We start from the raw sequence: 17,513 nt of genomic DNA, 5'->3' as shown, positions 1-17,513 counted from the left end.
CCTGAGCTCCTGTAAAGAGTTTAACACAACTGTATGTTGATACGTGCAGAGAACAAGCTTTGATCCTCACACAAAAAGGTATCATCATTAATAGGAGCGTAGGCATATATTTTAAATTGTTAACACGGTGTAACAATTCCACACAAAGTGATAATCGCTCATCATTTTAGCATTTGCCCCAAATTAAAATAAATTTTAAACGAGACACAAATATTATATTTTAAAAACAATAAATTGTTTTGCACTTTTCTGGAAACATTTTCCATCAATAAATTGTTTAATATTTAGAGCCAATGATTTTCTATGATTATGGAAAACGGACGGAATTCACAGAATTGGTGACTTGGAGCAGAATACTGAATCTGACACGGGAAAAAAAAACTAGAGTTCATTGAACACATTACCCCGCACTGTCTTGAGAAACAAAGACATGGGCGGGGCCTACAAGCGGCAAATTTGCTTAGACCTGATGATGTAAAATGCTGTAATATTTTGTCCACGTACTGCTAAATGTAAGGGGTTTGAATGTCCCAAAAAGGCGATGTATTCTGCAGTGTTCAAGTATACAATTCAATTGAAATAAAGTAAGGATTTTAAAGGTCGAATAAAAAAAATTCACAAGCTAACCAACATTGATGCAGCATCTTTGACGCCACCTAATTTAACACGTTACATTAGTTCTCCAGGCTGTTGTTTGTGTCCTTTATTACATAAAGGTTTACTGGATGGATTTTTTTTTGTATACAAGATCGAGGCTCATGAAAGAGCGAACATTAATCACACAAAAAGTCAAACTATCACATAAAACACAAAATAAGGGGAGCGGTAGACAAGATGGGGAGAGAGGAGGAAGGACACAAACACAACATTTGAGAGCAGGGACATCGAGAGAACTGGGGGAGGGAGAGGGCTTGGGGGGAGGTGGGAGAGGTATAAAACATATGGACACTGCAAGGACTTCCAGGATTGATTTTAAATTGATTTTAATGATTTTTAATGATTTTAAATTTTGTTTTACTTCCAGACAAGCAGACGGAGTAAGAAATCTTCACTTCCAGAAATGATGCAACCAACAGCCACAGACTGCACAGGAAACAACTTCAAAAAGTCAAGATTAGATCATGTACATAATTAATCTCTTGTACAGAATTATCAATGAACACATCATTTTAATATTTCCCAAATTTCTCTGTCACCCTGATGGAAAAATACACCAGCCAGGAGATTTTAGATGTGGAGGCTCTCAAAGGAAAATGTTATTTTATCAAAGCAAGTGCACAAATAAATGCTTGTTTTTTCCATCGATAACATGAAACGGAATTTAACTTTTGAGACGGAACTTTAGTTTTTGGGAAAACGGAAATGGCACTTTTTTGAAACAAAAAATCACTGGCTCTAAGTATTGCCTTCAACGGTTTTACAACTAAGCACATCGAGGTTGCCCACGCATCGTATTCATCATAATACTAATGAAAACGTCAATGGCAGCCTTTCCTTCATTTAGTGCAATTCTGGAACCATTTTCCAAGCATATGCATATGGACATTTGTATCGATTAATGTATCACAGAGCATCCCATTACTTGGGAGGGGTGCTGTGCTTGCAATCTTGTTTTGAGAATGTTGATAACTATGTGAGAATCATACTTCTCACAGTAAGACCATCTACAACTTATTTAGACATTGAGCCTGGTGTTGGCTTAGCGGTTTCGGGTGCCGGCTTGGGATCCTCGGATCCTGGGTTTGAATCCCGGTCAATCGCTGAATTAACGCCAGGGGGGGTGACTCAGCCTGTCATCCTTCCGAGGTCGGCAAATTGAGTGCCAGTTCACTGGTAATTCCCTGTGTGTCGCAAGAGGCGACTAACAAGGTTGGTGTCAAGAAGAGGATCCGGCCATAAAACATTGCTTCAAAAAGGGGACCACGGTGTCCGAAAAAGGCCAACCCCCGCTCCGCGGGGAAAAATGGCCTCGAAAGGTGGTTCAGTTTGTTTGTTTTCACACCTTATTTAGAGACTATGATTTAGATCAGCAAAAAAATGCTCCAGGATCCTTCATGCAAAATTATTTTTACCTGTGACTAAGAGCTTCACGTTGCTGTTGTTTCTGTTGTTGTTGGGGTTCATGTTGGGGATCGACTTTTGAAATGTGCACCCATGGGTCAGACAGCTGCCGGACCACACCCACATCTGTCACTTGACTCCACCCACCATAGCACCGAGACAAAATAATATGGCCGCAATCTTGGTTTTCTGGTGGGCTTTACACATCAGGCATGTAAGCCTCTGCTGATTACACACTGCCCGAGTTTGTTGCGCCACATTTCCATTGGCTTTGTTTGGGTCGAGTGTTATTGATGGTGAGGTGCCCCGAAAATTCTAATCATATGCCGAATAATAGTAAGGTTTAATCAAACCATCAGAACGCAAGGTAATCAAGTGTTACGTTACATTTAATCAAGCGTTACGTTACGCAAATTAATTTTTAAAAATAGCGTTCGGTGATTTTTGAGCGGCCCATATTGGGGTTAAGCAATCTGTGACAGTATGACGATTCAGCTCGTTCTGATATAACCGTGGGCAGGGTGACATGGATAAGAAATGTAAAGTTAATCTTTTAATAACGCATTAAATGGGTGTTTCCCAATCACACTGGTCATATTTTAAGAGTGCTTTAAATGTGTGTTTCCCAATTGGCCCGTTACCGGATTTTGCTGCAGGTTGTGACCACAATAAAAGTTACAAGGATGTGATTGGTTGTGGTGACCAATAAGGTTGTGACCTGCTCATCTCATCGCCTGCTCCATGCCCATCCTCTCATCGCCTGCTCCGTGCCCATCCTCTCAACCGCTGCCACCAGAGACAAGTCGCCATTTTGTGTCCCTCTCCCCATCTGTGCTTGTGACTTGACGCCTTAGTTTTTATCGGATATATTTTACTTCATTGTATGTAGTTATTATTGATTTCCTTCTCCGTTTATTTGTTCGGGATTAAACCCATTTGGTTTTATTCAAAGCTTTATCCCGGTGTGTACCCTGGTTAGAATAGGTACACCGTATCCCTGCATGTCGTAAGAGGCGACTAAGAGGGTTGGCATCAGGAAAGGCATCCAGCCATAAAAACATTGCCTCAAAAAGAGAACCATGACAATTACAACTACATATGGGCAGGGTACAGCCCAAAGTGGAGATCGGTTTCTGAGGTTTGGGACATGGAATGTAGGGACAATTACAGGGAGATCAGAAGTGGTGGAAGTATTGATCAGAAGAAGAGTGGACATATGTTGTGTGCAAGAGACGAGATGGAAGGGAAGTGGTGCGAGAATGGTGAAGGGTAGGCAGGGACAGAAATACAAGTTTGCATGGCAAGGGTGCCCGGAGGGCATGAATGGTGTTGGTGTCCTGTTTTCTGAGGAGTTTGGAGACAGTGTGGTGAGTGTGACTAGAGTGAGTGATCGGTTGATGATGGTGAAAATGATGATTGGAAAGCTCTTGGTGAACGTCACCTCGGAATATGCTCTGCAGGTTGGTCGGAGCGATGAAGAGAAGGACAAGTTCTGGTGTGCGATGGAGAAGCTGATGGAAAACGTGAAAGATGAGGAAGTTGTTGTGGTAGGAGGAGACCTAAATGGACATGTGGGAAGTGTTACGGGGTCCTCCCCTATCCCCTGGTCTCGGTAAACCTCCGAACCCCGAGAGGGTCCCCGGCAGAAAGATATGTTATCCTTGGTTGGAATTAATCAATAATGAAATCAACACCGAGGGTTATGAACAAACAATATATTAAAAGCACACAAAAAGAACCTTACAACAATGGGTGAAATCAACCCTGCAATCCAATCTTAAGATGGTAACCTAGCTCAGACTCACGGCACCCCCAGGGACTGAAGCAGAGCCCTTCTCAATGTCTCTAGAACACAACGGTGCTCCCGGCGAAGAGGCGAGGGCGATGAGGCGGGTAAGGAGATGTAGGTAAGGCGGGGCCCATCACGTGGTCCCAGCCAACCCCAATTGGCGGTGGAAAGAGGAATCCCAAACACGCTATCCAAACGTGCACATACACCGTGCAGTCGCGAACCGCACCGTATTCTTCAAAGGCCGCTGTCGCGCACACACATCCTCGGCAAACCACCGGAGGGCGGGACCAGTGGACGCGACTAACCAAGGGTCCGCGAACGACGCGCAAGGTCCCCGAGATGGCGGTCGGTTCTTCCTCGGGTCGCAGCCGCGAGGCGAAGATTCTCCGGAATCTCCCACCTGCACCTAGCTTCGCAGGCTTTTGCATGACCCCAGCGATATCAACGATCGCACGAGATTCTTTTCCAGGCCTCAAAGTTCACTCTCCATGGACGCTCGACCACGCTGGGTCCGGAGCTTTTACAAAACGCCTCGTTTCACCTCTGCCTCCCGCGCTCTTCTTCTTCGCTCCACCTCTTCCGGTGCCCTATCCAATTTCCAGCATCATTTTTGTCATGAGCGCTTTTAAACCTTTTAACCACAATAACCCTTACTGAGAACCAACAATAATAATAATACCAACAATAATTAGGGCCGAATCCATAACAGAAGGAGTATGGATGGTTTTGAGGGATTTCATGGGGGTTACGGATATGGTGTGAGAAATGGAGGAGGTGAAAGGATTTTGGAGTTTGCTGATGGAGCTGATTTGTAATACTCAGTTCCAGAAAGAGGATAATAAGCTTGTTACATACACGTCAGGTGGGTCGACGACAACCGTTGACTACCTGATGGTGCGTAGGCGAGATAGGGGGCACCTCCGGGACACAAAGGTGATCCCGGGGGAGGAGGCTGTTTCACAGCACCACTTGGTTGTCTGCGACATAAGGGTGAAAGGTGCGAGGAGAGCTCGGTGGGTGAAGTACCAACCGAGAATGAAGGTGTGGAGGTTGAAAGAGGTGACAGTAAGGGAGGCATTAAAAGAGAGACTGAGTAGGGTAGAGGATGATGTGATTGAGCTTGAACGTGGTTGGATGTCAATGAAAGATAGTCTGTTGGGAGCCGTTGGTGAGGTATGTGGATGGACAAAAGGACCACCGAGGCACTCGGAAACATGGTGGTGGGATGAGGAAGTTGGAAAGAGGATTGACGAGAAGAGGAAGAAGTTCAAGGAGTGGCAGAAGGCGAAGGGTACGGGAGCAGAAAAAGCAGAGCATGAAAGTTATAAGGCAGCCAAGAAGGCTGCAAAGAAAGAGGTAGCAAAGGCGCAGGAGGCATGTAGGAAAATGTTCGGAGAAAGCTTGGATTCGGAAGAGGGTCAGAGAGCGGTATTCAGGATTGCAAAGAAGATAGCGAAAGAGAGGTGTGATGTGATGGGGGTGAGTTGCTAGAAGGATGAAATGGGACAAATCGTTGTGGACCCAGATGGAATTAAAGGAAGATGGAAAAGATGTATGGAAATGCTGTTGAATACAGAGAATGAATGGGATGGCAACATAGAGAGTAACCCAGTTTTAGGACCGGCAGAGAAGATAACTGAGAAGGAAGTTGAGGAAGCGATAAAAGCAATGAAGAGTAGAAAAGCGGGAGGGCCGACGGGAGTTGTGGGAGATATGTTGAAGGCAGCAGGAAGTTGGGGTGTGAAGAGAATGACAGAGATCTGTCATCTGGTGGTGAAAGAAGGCCGCTTTCCAGTGGATTGGGAACTGAGTACCCTCGTCCCCCTATACAAGGGGAAAGGTGACCCTCTGGAGTGTGGCTCGTACTGAGCGATAAAGTTATTGGAGCATGGAATGAAGGTATTGGAAAGGGTGTTGGAGAGGAGGACAAGGAAGAAGGTGAAGATCGACGAAATGCAGTTTGGAATTATGCCAGGAAGAGGAACGACAGAGGCGCTCTTTATTGTGAGGCAGTTGCAGGAGAAGTACATGGAGAAGAGGAAGAAGTAGTTTCTTGGGTTTGTTGATCTGGAGAAAGCATTCGATAGGGTACCACGTGAAGTATTGACATGGGCATTGCGGAAGTTAGGAGTGGAGGAATGGTTGATCAGAGTAGTGATGGCAATGTACAAAAGAGCGCGCACAGCTGTAAGGACAAAGGACGGGAACAGTGGTGAGTTTGAGGTGAAGGTGGGAGTGCATCAGGGGTCGGTACAAAGTCCACTACTATTTGTAGCTGTGATGGAGGTGCTGGCTCAGAACGTAAAGGAGGGTTTACCGTGGGAGTTGTTGTATGCAGATGATCTGGTGTTGATTGCGGAAAGTAATTACAAAAGTTCTTACAGTTCCTCTTTTCTACATTCCCGAAACTCTCCTGCACTCCACCCCTCCTTCAGCGTCCTCAAACGTATTTTTGACTCGAAGGTCACAAGAAACTCATTTTGCAACAAATGTTCGTTTCCCATTAATCGTACACATTCTAAAATCCAATCTCACCCCTCCCCTCAAAATCTTCCTCATCACCCCTTCCCTCGAAAACTTCCCCATCACCCCTCCGCTCCAAAACTTCCCCATCACCCCTGCCCTCCAAATCTACCCCCTTGCCTCTCCCCTCCAAATCTTCCCCATCACCCATCTCTTTCAAATCTTCCCCCTTGCCCGTCCCCTCCAAATATTCCCCATCACCCATCCCTTTCAAATCTCCCCCCTTGCCCCTGCCCTCCTAAACTCCCCCCACACCCCTCCCCTCCGAGACTCTCCCTCACTCCTCCCTTCCGAGACTCCCCTCTCACCCCTCCTCCTCAAAGCGTCCTCCCCGCTTCTTCCCCCTTCCAACTTTCACCTTCATCTCCCCTAACCTTCTGCCTCGCTGTTCCCCCTCCTCAAATAACACCTCACTGTGCCTCATCCAATCACCATCAAACCTTTTGTCCGCCCCATTCTTCCCTTTCTCCAAGCTATTCTGAAATCTCTGACACACCTTCAACAGCTCTCCCTACCACTTCCTCCTCTTCCACATCTTACCCTACCCCTCCCCTCCCATGTTCGGTATCCGATGCTCCCCCTTCCTCTTCATTAACGGTATGGACCTCAAACATCCGGGGCCTTCCCTCAAACTTGACTGATCTCTCCATGCAGGTTGCTTCTGACAAACCAGACGTGATCTGCTTAACAGAAACTTTCTTCCTTCATGATGTCTCTGATTCCTTGGTATCTCTCCCGGGTTACTCCATCCTCCGGTATGATAGACCTGAGCCTCGTCCTGGAGGTGGGGTTGCTATCTTTATTTAAAAAAACTTTCTTCCTCACTCGCCTGGAACTGCCCTCTCTCCACCTCACCCCCAGGAATACCTTTGGCTCCGGCGTCCCTTTCGCTCCCACCTTTTGTTCATATGTGTGTTGTCCCGTCCACCAAACAGTGATGACTCCATCTACATCGCGCTGTCTGATAATATGGACCAACTTCTATCTACACATCCCAACTCTCTCTTCCTCATATCTGGTGATTTCAATTGTCACCATGCCAGTTGGCTGGGTGTGGGTACCTCTCTCACCAGCCATGGCTCTTCAGCAAAGGACTTCTGCAACTCACTGGGACTGACACAATCTGTCAATTTCCCGACCCGGATCTCAGTCAACGGAGCATCTTCTCTTCTGGACTTGGTTATGACTAACTTCCCTAAAAATATCTGCTGCTCTTCTTCTGCTCCAATCGGCTCATCTGATCATGTGCTTGTTAAAGTGGACATCTCTCTGACCATTCTCAGAGAGCCTCATCAGCGTCGACGAGTCTGGCATTTCACTCAGGCAAACTGGCACGGTCTTCAAGCAGCCATCAATCATCTGGCCTGGTCTCCCATCTCTACCGCCTCTGACATCAACTCATCCTGGGAATTCTTCCAAAGTAAATTGCTCTCTCTCATGCACAGATTTATCCCATCTCGTCTTCAGTTGTCATACCCTTCCTCCCGTCCATGGTACACGGAATCTTGTGGTGAGGCTGTTGCCCAGAAACAACTTGCTTTCGTCTCCTGGAAAGCAAATCCAACGGAAGGAAATCTCATTTCCTTTCACAAAGTCCGAAACAAGTGTGTGTCCACCCTCAGGAGAGCCAGGAAACAATATCTCTCCGTTCTCAAGACCGAACTCTCTTATCTGTCTCCCTCTTCCAAATCCTGGTGGCGTCTGGTCAAATCTGTTTCTGGTGTTTGTTCCCCCTCCATCCCCTCCCTCACCTCAAACGGCTACACGGCTGACTTCGCACGTGAAAAAGCTGAATGCCTCAACTCTGTGTTTGCTCCTAAGTCTTGTGTCCCAAACCCATCCCTCTCTGTACCCACCGTACCCAGTCGTACCCAGCTGCTCCTAGACTCTGTGTCCTTTCCTCCTGACAAGGTGGAAAAGTTTCCGTCAACCCTCGACTCTGATTCTGCGACTGGACCTGACGGCATCAGCCCACGGGTCCTAAAATCCTGTTCTTCCGCTCTTTCACTCCCTCTCTCTGTTCTCTTCACCCTCTCTTTTGCTCAAGGTCATCTGCCATCTGCTTGGAAATCAGCCAACATCACCGCTTTGCACAAAAAAGGTGCAAAAACAGATCCTAGCAACTACAGACCAATCAGCCTTCTCCCAATTATCAGCAAAGTCATGGATTCCATCATTGCTTCGGATATGAAATCTTTCCTCTTCTCCAATGACTTGATCTCTGATCATCAATTTGGTTTCAGACCTGGTCACTCTACTCTGGACATGCTGCTTCTGCTTTCTCAACAATGGATGGAGGTCCTCAATACCAAACAGGAAATTAGAGCTGTCTCCCTTGACATATCACGTGCCTTCGATACGGTCTGGCACCCCGCTCTGCTCACCAAACACTCCTCCTTTGGTATCCATGGAAATCTCCACGCATGGCTGGTGGACTTCCTCTCTAGTCGTAGTCAACGTGTGGCCCTGAATGGGTTTCTCTCATCTCCTCTTCCTGTTCAGGCTGGAGTTCCCCACGGCAGTGTTCTGGGCCCTGTGCTTTTTCTGGTCTTCATCAATGATCTCTCTGACTCTTGAAAATCTTCTCTATCTCTTTGCTGATGACTCTACTCTCTGTCGCTCCATTCCTCATCCCTCAGATCGGCAGTCTGCAGCCTCCTCACTCTCTGCAGACCTGGACAAAATCACAGACTGGGCAAACAAGTGGAACATGTCTTTCAATCCTGACAAATCTCACACTCTTACGATGTCTCTCCGAAAAGACCGACTGGACAACCCTCCCATCCACTTTCTGAATAATCCTCTCCAAGAAGTTCTGTCACTCAAGCTTTTGGGTCTCACTATCTGCCATGATCTTTCCTGGGAAAACCACATTTCAAATCTGGCCTCCAAAGCCAGTCGCCGACTGGGCATCCTCCGTCGTGCGAAGTCCTTCCTTGGCACATCTGAGCTCCTCACCACATACAAGGCTTTCATCCACAGCTCAATGGAATACTGCTCTCCCCTCTGGGCTGGTGCTCCTGCCTCACACCTAGCTCGTCTTCACGCTGTTGAAACCAAAGCGTTCAGAATCAATGGAATCTCCCGCGATGAAGCTAACTCCAAGGGCCTTTCACTCACTCACCGCAGGCAGGTTGATGGTCTTTCCGTCTTCTGCCGACTCCTCTCTGGCCTTGCCCCCCCCCCCCCAGCTCTCTCTGGGCTCTGTCCCCCAAATATTCCTACAGGTCGCACAAGATCTGCCTGCAACCCTCTTATGGTTAAACTGCCAAAATCAAGACTCTCTGCTCATCTTCACTCTTTCATTCCTCTTTTCTCCCACCTCTGGAACAAGCTCCCTCACTCTCTTCAATCCCACTCCACCCTCCAGGTCTTTAAAACAGCTGTTCACCACCATCTCTTATCTTCCCCCATCCAAAACCTTGATCTTTTCTACCCCCGCTAATTTCACCCCAAATCCACTTTTTTGAAATACCAACTTCTGTCCTGGAAGTCCTTGGTGTCCTTGTGTTTTATACTTCTCCAACCCCCCCCCCCTAACCCCCCTTCCCACGCCTCCTCCCACCAAGCCCTCTCCCTCCCACACATCTCCCTGCTCTCAAATGTTGTGTTTGTGTGCTTCCCCTTCTCTCCCCATCTTGTCTTCCGCTCCCTCTTTTTATATATTTTGTTTGTCTGTTTGATTTGTTTGTGAAATAAATGTTAGCTCTTTCACGAGCCTCGATTCTGTATACAAAAAAAAAAAAAGTATGGATGGACTGAAGGAAAAGATGAACAAGTGGAAGGAATGTATGGAGAAAAAAGGTCTGAAGGTGAATATAGGAAAGACGAAGGTGATGGCAAGTGGTAAAGCATGTGGTGAGGTGGAAAGAACTGGGAAGTGGCCATGTGCTGTGTGCAGGAAGGGTGTCGGAGTGAACTCCATTCAATGTACAATGTGCGCTGAGTGGGTTCATCAAAAATGTAGTGGTCTGAGAGGGTCATTAACCAGTGTGGCAGCTGCATTCAAATGTAAGGTGTGCACAGAGGGAGCTGCAGATGGAGGAAATGTTGAGTTGGATCTTGGAGACGGCGTGAAGCTGGAAGGTGTGAAAACATTTTGCTACCTCGGAGACATGCTGAATGGAGAAGGTGGATCAGACTCGGCAACGGTTGCTTGAGTGAGATGTGCATGGAAGAAGTTTTGGGAACTGAGTGGCATGCTGATGAGGAGGTGAGTGTCGTTGAAGCTGAAGGGAAAGGTGTATGCTGTATGTGTGAGAAGTGTTATGACTTATGGGAGCGAGACATGGGTAATGAACGTAGAGCAGCAACGAAGGCTGGAAAGGGTGGAAATGCGAATGGTTCGGTGGATGTGCGGAGTATCGTTGAGAGAGAGGAAGACAAATGATGAATTGCGAAAGATGATGGGAATATAGCCTGTGATTGATGCTGTGAAGAGGAACAGGTTGAGATGGTTTGGTCATGTGTTGAGGAAGGATGAAAGTGACTGGTTGAGAAGAGTGATGGAAATGAATGTAGAAGGAAGTAGAGGACGGGGAAGACCGAGAAAGACTTGGCTAAAGATGGTGGAAGAAGAAATGCGGGCAAGGGGGTTAACAGGGAGAGATGCAGAAAATAGGGCAAAATAGAGAAGATTGTCATGGGGACCGCAAGGCTAACCCCCGCTTTAGCAGGGAAAATGGCCTTAAAATGCATGTTGTTGTTGTTGTTGTTGTTGTGACCACCATGTGGTCATTCTTGTTATTTCTGTATTTTTTTTGTTCATCTTTTGTTTATTTAACTTAAATTCATTTAAATTTTAAAGGATGATTGAAAATACAAGCTAGAGGGGTGCAGGTAGCCAAGCACAAAGAAAAGACATCAGTCAGAAAGAATAAAAGGAACAGTCGATAGTCACGGGCGACAAGTCAGCAAGAATAAGAGATTGTAGACAGGTGTGGGAGACAGCATGAGATGGCAGTAGATTACAGTCGGAAATGAAATGAGGAAATAACAAGCTATGATCGACTCAGCTTGGCAATTTCATACATGAGAAGAAAAAAAAGAATGAAGGTGTGGAGATGGGCATAACGATTGGGCTGTGGGAACATTATAAGAAACGGGCGCTGTGTTGAATGGGTACAACCTGGCAGAACAGGTGAAAGCCAAAGGGAAGACAGAAAGAGTAGAAGGAGCAAGATAGAGGACCAGGAAACCTCCAACCTGTCTGCTGTGAGAAAACAAAAGGAAAGAAAAGGATAAGACATGTGCCTAATCCTCCTTGTGGGACACACCTTTAAACCGACCGCCTTGGTTTCCACTGCCACCATCTATACTTAGAAGGATGTGTCAGGAATGATTTCACTCAGCTAACATGTCGTATTTCCGCCCCCTCATCTCCCCCCCCCCCCCCCCCCCCCGTCTCTCTCGCAGGGGGATGGAGGGGATAGTTACCCTGGGTACATCCAGCATGCATGCAAACTTTGGTGGAGATCTGAACAGCCGTGTTTTTTTCTATGATTGTCAGACGTTGCGTTTGTACGTACATAAATACATGCATATATCCAGTGTACTCCATAAGTATTGGACCAATAAAGTCAAATTTGTTATTATTGCTGCTAGCAACGGTACCCACCCTACGGGCGGGGCTTCAATTGGGAGGCCCAAAGGAAAAGGCTAAATATCAGAAATTGAAGGCTTTTTTTCTTTTAAACGATTTATATAAACATCCGTTAAATCTCGATCGGTGCAGCCGTTTGTGCGGCACCCGGGAAAATAACGTCATGCGGGAGCAAGTATCAGGAGGATGTGGCAGTGTGGGTGTCCACGTTTCTGATCCTCCTTCATGCCGAAGTAGCCCACCACTTCTCCAAGCATTCCGCTCTTCAGATCCGCCATTAGAGGATCCGGTTGATCGCTGAATTAACGCCAGGGGGGTTGACTCAGCCTGTCATCCTTCCGAGGTCGGCAAATTGAGTACCAGCTTGCTGGGAAAAATGATCACGGTGTGTACCCCGGTTTAGAATAGGTACACCATATCCCTGCGCATCGTAAGAGGAGGTGACTAAGGGTTGGCGTCAGGAAGGGCATCCGGCCATAAAAACATTGCCTCAAGCAGGGAACCATGATTGTGATGGGGCCCGCAAGGCTAACCCCCGCTGTAGCGAGGAAAATGGCCTTAAAACGATCATTCATTCATTCATTCACTGAAGACGCGTGCAGTTAGTCCTCCCGATGTCGTATGTACTCCCGATACGTGTTTCCTTCATTGTAAAAACTTCCAAATCAACAGTTAAAAGGATTTTGAGCCGATCGGTGTTACAGCCTTGGCAAGATCGATGGAGACAGTGATCTGTTTGCGTATACACCACCCAAATAGCTATGTGGAATTCTCTCATGGAGAGATTAAACTCATGTCGTTTGAACTTTGGCCAAGGTCATTATTTACTTTTAGTGATGTTTATATACGAATCAAAAAGAAGATAATTGGTTTTGGGTCGTCCTTTCCGCATATCTCATGGGATTGTAAGTTTTTGTATACTGAATCGAGGCTCATGAAAGAGCTAACATTTACTTCACAAACAAATGAACCAGACAAACAAAACATATAAAAAGAGGGAGCGGAAGACAAGATGGGGAGAGAAGGGGAAGCACGCAAACACAACATTTGAGAGCAGGGAGATGTGTGGGAGGGAGAGGGCTTGGGGGGAGGAGGCGTGGGAAGGGGGGGGGGGAGTGGGAGAAGTATAAAACACAAGGACACCAAGGACTTCCAGGACAGAAGTTGGTATTTCAAAAAAGTGGAATTGGAGTGAAATTAGCGGGGGTAGAAAAGATCAAGGTTTTGGATAGGGGAAGATAAGAGATGGTGGTGAACAGCTGTTTTAAAGACCTGGAGGGTGGAGTGGGATTGAAGCGAGTGAGGGAGTTTGTTCCAGAGGCGGGAGAAAAGAGGAATGAAGGAGTGAAGGTGAGCAGAGAGTTTTGATTTTGGCAGTTTAACCATAAGAGGGTTGCAGGCAGATGTTGTGCGACCTGTAGGAATATTTGCGGGACAGAGCCCAGAGACAGCTGGGGGGGCAAGGCCAGAGAGGAGTTGGTAGAAGACGGAAAGACCACCAACCTGCCTGCGGTGAGTGAGTGAGAGGCTTGGAGAGATGGCCGTGATGGCGGGGAGGGGGTTGGAATGCTCTCAAGCAGGGATTCAACCCGTGTCCTTATAAAAGGTCTTTGTCCGAGGTCACCGAGTCTGATCGGTGCAGCCGTGCAGCGATCGGTGCAGCCGTTTGTGCGGCACCCAGGAAAACAACATCGTCACAATGAACGTTATGCGAACACGAATGTTATGTGGGAGTCCAAACCTGAGAATGCTGGAGACCAAAGCTGAAATTGGGAAAACTAAATAGCCTATTTTACTCCTGGAGATCCCAGGATTACCCACCCAAAATATCGTTGCGATCGGTTCAGCAGTTTTTACGGTACCTTCAAACGGACAGACAGACAGACAGACGGACGGACATTTGGTGAATTATAGTAAGATAAACTCAAGAAATTTGGACGATATGAAAATCTGAATACAAGGCAAGAGTACAGAAGGTCAGCTTTTATTTCTTGGTATTTTCCGCATATATGTTTTACCATTGTAGAACAATTGTAGAACTCTACAATGCACCCCAGATCCACTTTTTTGAAATTCAGACTTCTTTCCTGGAAGTCCTAGCAGTGTGCATGTGTTTTATACCTCTCCCACCCCCCCCCCCTCCCCCTTCCCGTGCCTCCTCCCCCCAAGCACTCTCCCTCCCACAGATCTCCCAATGTCCCTGCTCTCAAATGTTGTACTTGTGTGCTTCCCTCTCTCTCCCAATCTTGTCTCCTGCTCCCTTTATCTGATGTTTTATGTGTCAGTTTGTCTTTTTGTGATTAATGTTGGCTCTTACATGAGCCTCGATCTTATATGCAAAAAATAAATAAATAAAAATTGCACTTTTTATGTTCAGTCACCATATTGTCGTTAAGTATAACTATTGGAACAGATTAACTTAAGGTAAGTTAACGTAGTATAATAGTTAGTATTTGGTTGCATATTCCTTGCATTCAATAACTGCATCGAGTCTGTGACCCAGTGACATCACCAAATTTATAAGATGATTTGCCAAGCCTTTACTGCAGTCATTTTAGTTGTTGTTTGTTTTGGGGGGTTTCTGACTTTAGTCTCCTCTTCAGCAAATGGAATGCATGCTCCATTGGATTAAAATCATGAGATTTCAAACATTCCACTTTTTTCCCTCATGAACTCCTTGGTTGCATTGGCAGTGTGTTTTGGGTCATTGTCTTGCTGCATGGTGAAGTGCCACCCAATGGGGTTTTGAGGCATTTTCTTGTACATAGGAAGACAAAATGTTTCTGTGCAGTTTAAATTCATTCTGCCGCTGCCATCTTTAGTCACATCATCAATAAAGATGAGTTAGCCAATTCCAAAGGCAGCCATACAAGTCCAAGCCATGGCACTACCTCTACAATGCTTCACAGATGAGGTAGTATGCTTTGGATCATATGTAGTTCCTTCCTTCCTCCATACTTTCACCTTTCCATCGCTTTGGTAAAGGTATATCTTGCCCTCACCTGTCCATAAAACTTTGTTCCAGAATCCACTGGCTCACCTCTGTACTTTTTTGAAAATTCTAATCTGGCATTTATATTTTGGTGCTGATGAGAGGTATGCATGTTGAGGTGTAGCCTTTGTAATTCTAGTCAGAGTTTTCTCCGAACGGTAGATTGTGATACTTTCACTCCTGCTCTCTGGAGGTTGTTGGTGATGTCACTGACAGTTGTTTTATGGTTTTCTTCACAGCTCTGATGATTTTTCTCTCATCAAATGCAGTTGTTTTCCTTGGCCGACGTTGCCATCGCCTATTGTTAAGTATACTAGTGGTTACTTTCCTTTTCAAGATATTCCAAATTGTTGTACATATTTGCTATGCCCAATTTTTGTGCTCCGGTTCTAATTTTGAATTATTCTGTTCTTTCAGCTTCTAAATTGCTTGTTTTTCTTTCACAGACAGTTTTCTGGTCTCCGTGTTGGTTTATACCTACTGACTCCAGAGGCAGACTCCCAAGGCAAAAGCAAAGGCTAAAACCAAGACTAGACAGACATTCACAGCTCTTTTACGTGTGAAAAATCAATGCAACAAGAAACACCTGTCAGTCATCTGTTCCAATACTTATGCTTACCTAAAATGGGGTGCTGAACATAAAAAGTGCTATTGTTTGCACATGGTAAAACATATATGCATAGAAATACCAAAAATAAAAGATGACCTTCTGTACACTTGCCTCATATTCAGATTTTGATCTAAAGTATAAATTTATTGAGTATATAGCAATAATAACAAATCTGACTTCACTGTTCCTATACTTATGGAGGGCGCTGTACATACATACATATACACATGCCTTATTTATTATAGAAGGATACGAGGTACAGAGCAGTGAAAATTACTTTTTATGAATATTGCTTGTTCAGGAAAATAAGTGCTTATTTATAAATCCTTAAAAGTTTGAGAAAAATCATCATCCAAGCCATACACCTACAAGAAAACACTCGTATATTCTCAAGTTTCGTTCAAATCTTCAGTGTGGATGTGGGGTATGTATTATAAAGCCTCCCCCTATACTACCTAATGCACTATTCTATAGCATAGGGGAGGGCTTGTTACTGTTGCTGGGTTTGTGTCCACAATTGGCAGGCCACATTTTTTTCTGGTAACAGAGTTTGTTATACCCCAGGAGGACTAGACCACCATTTAGAAAAAAAACTAGACTTTTACCAAGTTTGATTTAAATCCCTTCAGTTGTTCTCAAGTATCACGTTTTTACCTGACATGACTTCTTACCTTTGATGCACAAATCTAATCAGTTCATCTTTTCATCATAATATATACTTGTAATAGGTTTGAACAAAATCCCATCACTGGTTCACAAGTTAGTGCAGACCTCTGACCTTTGACCTCTTGACCCCATAATGTAATCCATTTATAGTTGCATAATTATACATACTTGTACCAAGTTTGACTCGGTTCCCTTCAGCTGTTCTTAAGTTATCGCAGTAAAAACTAGAGCTTCCAGGGAAGCAGAACTCAACTGAACTGACTGGACAACTTTAAAGTAGGTCAGTTGTCTGTACTAGATTTGACTTAAGATAGCAATGTACCTTGTGTGGTAAGAGTCTCACACACCAAGTTTGATCAAAATCCATAAGTATTTATGGACGTTAAAGTCTTAACGTCGTTTCGGAGCTGAAAACAATATGGCGGCCTATGGCGGCCATTTTGTGACGGATCGGGTTGGAATGCAATAGCAACCGACCTTGTGTGGTAAGGGTTAAACATTCTAAGTTTGATCAAAATCTGTTAATATTTGTGGACGCTTGAGTGTTAACGTCATTTTCATGACCAAAAACAAATTGGTCGCCTAAGTCCGCCATTTTTCAACGGATCGGGCTGAAATGTAATACCAACCTGGTCCTTGGGGTAAGGATGCTGCATGTCAAGTTTGATCAGAATCGGTTGATATTTGTGGACGCTGGAGTGTTAACGTCGAAAAGTTAACGGACGACAGACGACGACAACAACGACAACGACGACGACGAAGGGTTCAGTATGTGATGAACTCAAATGGACGGTAGTCCAGTTGAGTTAAAAATCTAAACGGACCTTTGACCTCTTGATGCTGAAATCAAATTAGTTCATCTTTGCATTGTAATACATACTTGTACCAACTTTGGTCAAAATCCCATAACTGGTTCACAAGTTATCGCGGCAACGAAAACCTATCACGGATGGAGAGCCGGACGTACAACCCGAAAACATAATGCCTCCAGAGACTTCGTTGGTGGAGGCATAAAAAAAAAGACCAAAAGTGTAACTAACAGCGGCGTAGCTGGGCTTGTAAAATATTATAAACCACAAACACATATAATTAGCTTTTTAAACAGTCGCTAATGCTGTTTATAACATTAAACAAAGAAATTTGGAGGCATCCCAACATCCACGAGGTAAGTTTTACTTACACAACTGAGCGAAGATCTACTGTAATCTATACACCCCACATGGGTTGGAGGTGTCCTCATTTTCCAAGCAGCTAGCTAGCGCTTGCC

At 45.3% G+C, this 17,513-nt stretch overlaps 1 protein-coding gene across 2 annotated transcripts in view; it reads right to left on the bottom strand.

Annotated features, from left to right (window-relative positions):
* Positions 1-17,513, bottom strand: part of LOC137421287 (uncharacterized) — a 153,159-nt gene that overhangs the window by 122,426 nt on the left and 13,220 nt on the right. The window lies entirely within an intron of this gene.

This window comes from Myxine glutinosa, chromosome 2 (assembly GCF_964187855.1).
Source record: "Myxine glutinosa chromosome 2, kmMyxGlut1.1, whole genome shotgun sequence".
In the NCBI taxonomy this organism is placed as follows: Eukaryota; Metazoa; Chordata; class Myxini; order Myxiniformes; family Myxinidae; genus Myxine; species Myxine glutinosa.
The sequence above is the reverse complement of the archived record's forward strand: the minus strand, read 5'-3'. Positions and strand labels throughout refer to the sequence as shown.